The following is a 5,000-nucleotide window of genomic DNA, read 5'->3' on the forward strand; positions in this document are numbered from 1 at the left end:
CTGACTGGTACAATGGTTTATAACTACGACCACTCCGCACATTCATGTACGCACACATACACACACGCACACACACACACACACACACACACACACACACACACACACACACACACACATACACACACACCATACACACATACACACACACGCACGCATGCAAACACACACACACACACACGTGCAAATACACGCACAAATACACACACACAAGCGCGCGCGCGCACACACACACATACACACACACACACACACACACACAAGCACACACATACACAAGCACACACACACAAGCACACACACACACACACATACACACACACACACATACAAACACACACACATCAGCTTGCGGTACGGGGGTGCCGGCCAGCGGAGTGAGAGGCTACGGAAAGAAATGCGTAGACACTGCCGGAGCAGAATGTTGGCGGAGCCAAGTATCTACGAGAGAGGATTCAGGGTCGGCCGGGTAGACACTGCCGAAGCAGAATGTTGGCGGAGCCAAGTATCTACAAGAGTCTGCGTCCAAGGGACGGCGACCGCGGGCCCTGAGTAGCCGTAAATGAGTGTGGCCAACACCGCCTTTATTCACTTTATCAAAGCAAATTACCGTATTTCCACGTAAGTAAGTTCTCCCCAATGACTTAGTACCCCCTATAAACAATACACTTTCCACAGCCGAGGTTATCACCCCGAAAGACAGTTCCCCCGAAAGATAGTTAGTTCGTACCCGTCCTACATGTACAGACACCGTACAGTACATACATCATATGCACGGACACTAGAGTTGCGAAGGCTTCCCACTGCGTGTCATTTACCCCCGATAAAAAAGTACTCCCCGAAAGATAGTACCTCCCCCGAAAGTTCGTACTCATGCGGCTGCTAAGTTCGAAAGTTAGTACGTACTAACTTACGGGGAAATACGGTAATGATGAGAAATGGGAGGTGGGAGGGTGAAACACTACGAGCAAGCAAGAATGATCCTCACACAGAACGGATCGAAATATAACGGAGAAAACTCTAGCATGTCATGCAATGATGCATGTCGCCCACGTTGAGCGCTACATGCTAACGCCATCATGACGCCGCGCCACACGCTGCCCACATCGGAGGCGAGTGTCACGTATGAACGCCACATAGAGAGACAAGTAGTTCAATGTCATGTAGAGAGACGCATTCAATATCACGCAGAGCGCCAAGCCGCACAGAGTACCACACCATGATGTGCAGAGCACGCGACCGTAGCCAGCAGCAAAGCATGAGCACGCGACCGTAGCCAGCAGCAAAGCATGAGCACGCGACCGTAGCCAGCAGCAAAGCATGAGCACGCGACCGTAGCCAGCAGCAAAGCATGAGCACGCGACCGTAGCCAGCAGCAAAGCATGAGCATGTATAACAGCACTATTAAACATAGCAGCAGAGATTGAGCGGTAGCACAAAGCTGCGTGCACCCATTTATCTGCAGTATCACCATAATGCTACACACACACGCACGCGCGCGCGCGCACTCACGCACGCACGCACGCACGCACGCACGCATGCACACACACACACACACACACACACACACACACATGACAGGCAGAATACTTGTCTGGGAATGTCCACTACTGAAGTTGACATTAATGAGTGTATATGGGCTGTATGACTAACAAAATAGTAACATGAAAGACACTGACAAACATAGCGGAATACAGAATCATCTCAACACTAGAACAGCACCATCATGAAGTCAGGTTTAGCACCTCAGAGTGACACGTCAACGCATTGCGCCTGGCAGACATTAGCGCTTGATGTAGCGGATACGCAACACCAGTATCAGAAGTCCGGAAATGAAGAAGGCGAAGAACAACGCCAGCAAGATTCCAAAGTCAAAGCAGATCTGATCCAAGCCCTGCACAAACATCAACCATAACATTGTATGACGTCATAAATATTCATAAGTCTCTTTTTGTCACACCACAAGTCACGCTTGTTAGGTTTTCTAGCACTTGCAATTTTTTGTCACTATTTCTATGTGTATAGGTCACGCATTTTTGCTGTTAGTTTTAGTTATCCGTTCTTCTTTGCACTGAGTTATCAACTCCTTACTGTACTTAATCCACTGTTCTTGTTCCTTTCCCTTTGTCTGTATTTCACCTGATGAGAAGGCTTGAAAGTATACTTGTGAAACTGAAAACGTTCAAGATGTTCGTAAAGAGCCTGAAGTGTGTCCTCTTTTTTTCTTTTCTTTGACTGTAATTTGGATATGCTATACTTGTAGATGTTTCCATGAATGAAGTCATAATGGTGAGTCGGCGTAATTCCACAACCGATTATGGATGCTAAATGTGTCGTTGCAAAGGTTGTCTGTCGTCTCTGAAACGAACATTGTTCTTTTCGTTCTCAGACCCCCTCCCACACACCGTTGGTAATGAACACAGCTTGCTAATGTGTATGCCGAATATGGCATGCATGTACATTATCCATATAAAAATCGCTCTGTGAGCGATTCTGAAAAACCTTTACTGGTACTGCCCCGTCGTAAAAGTAAGAAATTAGAACTGGCCCATTGTCCCCCCTAATGCGAACTGATCCACCTAAATCGCGAATGACGGGACCCGAACGCACCAGTAGCACGAGGTCGGGAGGGCACAGGATCACAGCAATTATCATAGGGTATACCAGTATTAGTAGTAGAATTTATTATTTTGTAGGGAAGCCTACCGCTAGTACAGTACATGGCCTATGGTCCGGACCAACGTCCCCATCTGCATCCACAGGTAGGAACCTCGTGCTACTGGTGCGTTCGGGTCCCGTCATTCGCGATTTAGGTGGATCAGTTCGCATTTGGGGGGACAATGGGCCAGTTCTAATTTCTTACTTTTACGACGGGGCAGTACCAGTAAAGGTTTTTAGAACCGCTCACAGAGCGATTTTTATATGGATAATTTCAGCTCTTTTTCCGTTCCCTCCCCACCCCAACCCTGAAGGTAAACATGATGACCACGCACGCGATGTACTGTATGTAGCCATGCGACTGCAATAACACACTGATACATACCAGCCCTCCCCGCCTCGCTACCCCGCACACAGATACACAAACATGCGTATGCACACGGCACACACACGTGGCAACGCACATGCACACGACACAAACAGGAAATTCTTCATACATGTATATAATGCCATGCAAAGCAGTGGCCACCGTACTTGAGGAAGTCAGTTGTGAAACAAAAATAATTCAACTACAGCGTGTAGACAAGCTGACGGCCAAAGCACAACATAGCAAAAATGACAATTGCCCAAGGATTGCAGTTTGCAGACCACGCCATGGAAGCAGCGAATACAGAATGTAATATCATACAAAGTGACAAGCAAGGACGTGGCCATCATACACCAGAAACTTGCAGAAAGTCACATATCCAACAGATAGAGAAGTGAACAGCAATCTGATACAGCCCACACAGGACAAAGCGGACCTGATACTCGTCCCAGGATCGCAAGTGGCAAACCCTTTTCAATGCATAACATGCAGGTGTACGTTAGACGCATGAACATCTGACCGTGTCGCCAGCATACAATGTCATCACATGTTTACCCCACAAGTTACACACATGCACAGTAGAAGCACAATGAAAGCAATGGAAAAGTACGATGTGGTTGCTGAAGCATCTTCACACTTCAAATTCAGACTTCAATGTGGTCGTCACGGTAATATATACCTGCAAGATACAAGTGATGAAGAAAGAAAGCAGAAGGTCGTGAGGTAGGCTATGAGACACCACAAACGGTTCACCTACATGTCTGTTCAGGGCTAGTGCACTCACACGGAGAATTGTCATAATCGAGCATTTCCCAAACTGAGAAGTGCAATGAAATCCACTTGCATGCACAGGAGCAATTTTGCAATAATTATTATGATGCGCAATTCGACACGATCTGCGATGCTGCGTGCGATGTGCCCTGCTGCCATGATAGTGACAGTCACCGCGGTATGTTTTGTCAACGTCGCCTGTGCACTCTTCTGTCAAGTCCAAAGTGCTCACATACTTGGCAATGTTTTTGCAGTGATTAACTTTTATCCTAGTTATGTCACAGGTAACTTTAATGAAGTACCCGCAGGCCGTGTCGATCTGCACATCGTCCACTCTCTCATGTACTTGGCCTTCTTTGTCTGTGTATCCATTTCATGTGCGATCCACAAAATCGACTAGACAGTGGGTGCAATACGCTCTCTACCTGAAGACGTTCTTCTGGCGACATCTCGCCATGTACTTGGCCTGGCTTTGTCTGTGTATCCATTTCATGTTCGATCAACAAAATCTCAATGCACTACAGAGACTAGACAGTGGGTGCAATACGCTCTCTATCTGAAGACGTGAACCATTAAATTTTTTGCGTACACCTGAAACGTAATGAAGTACAGGAATAGAGAGAGTGACTACAATACGCTCTCGACCTGATATAGTGATAACGTGAGTACAAGACCTGATAACGTGTTAGAAGGTAACATGTCTACAGTCCCACCGTACCCTTCCGACACGACTGTGGACCATTAAATTACACAACAATACGCTCTCGACCTGATAACGTGAGTACAAGACACTCTCCACCTGATAACGTGTTAGTAGAAGGTAACAGGTCTACAGTCCCACCGTACCCTTCATCATTCCTCATTCACCATCGCGCGATACCCTGGCACACACTGGCAACATATCAATGGGGTGCCTTACCGTCGTCTAGAGGAGACGTCTTCGCAGCAATATTTTCCCTCCTGCGCATTCAGTCGCCGACGCGACAGCGTTCACGGGGCCGTTCCAGTTGCGGAAGACATTCGATTCATCGGGCCAATTCAGAAACAGGGCCGTGGACACACAGGGGGCAGAGGAGAGACATTGTTAGTGGACAAGAAATATGCAGTGGCAAGTGGCGAGTGCCGCATGGATGTCAAGTTGTCATGCACAATTCAGCTATTACTTACGGTCCAGTTAGTCCTGCCATTGCTCGCTCGTCCTGGC

At 47.5% G+C, this 5,000-nt stretch overlaps 1 long non-coding RNA gene across 1 annotated transcript in view; it reads right to left on the minus strand.

The window, feature by feature from the left end:
- Positions 1 to 1,548: 1,548 nt before the first annotated feature.
- LOC135827711 (uncharacterized) overlaps positions 1,549 to 5,000 on the minus strand; it is an 18,828-nt gene continuing 15,376 nt past the window's right edge. The window contains exon 4 of the long non-coding RNA XR_010555525.1: positions 1,549 to 1,894. This is a non-coding gene — a long non-coding RNA (uncharacterized LOC135827711). The remainder of the gene's footprint in view (positions 1,895 to 5,000) is intronic.

Source organism: Sycon ciliatum, chromosome 11 (assembly GCF_964019385.1).
Source record: "Sycon ciliatum chromosome 11, ocSycCili1.1, whole genome shotgun sequence".
Lineage (NCBI taxonomy): Eukaryota > Metazoa > Porifera > Calcarea > Leucosolenida > Sycettidae > Sycon > Sycon ciliatum.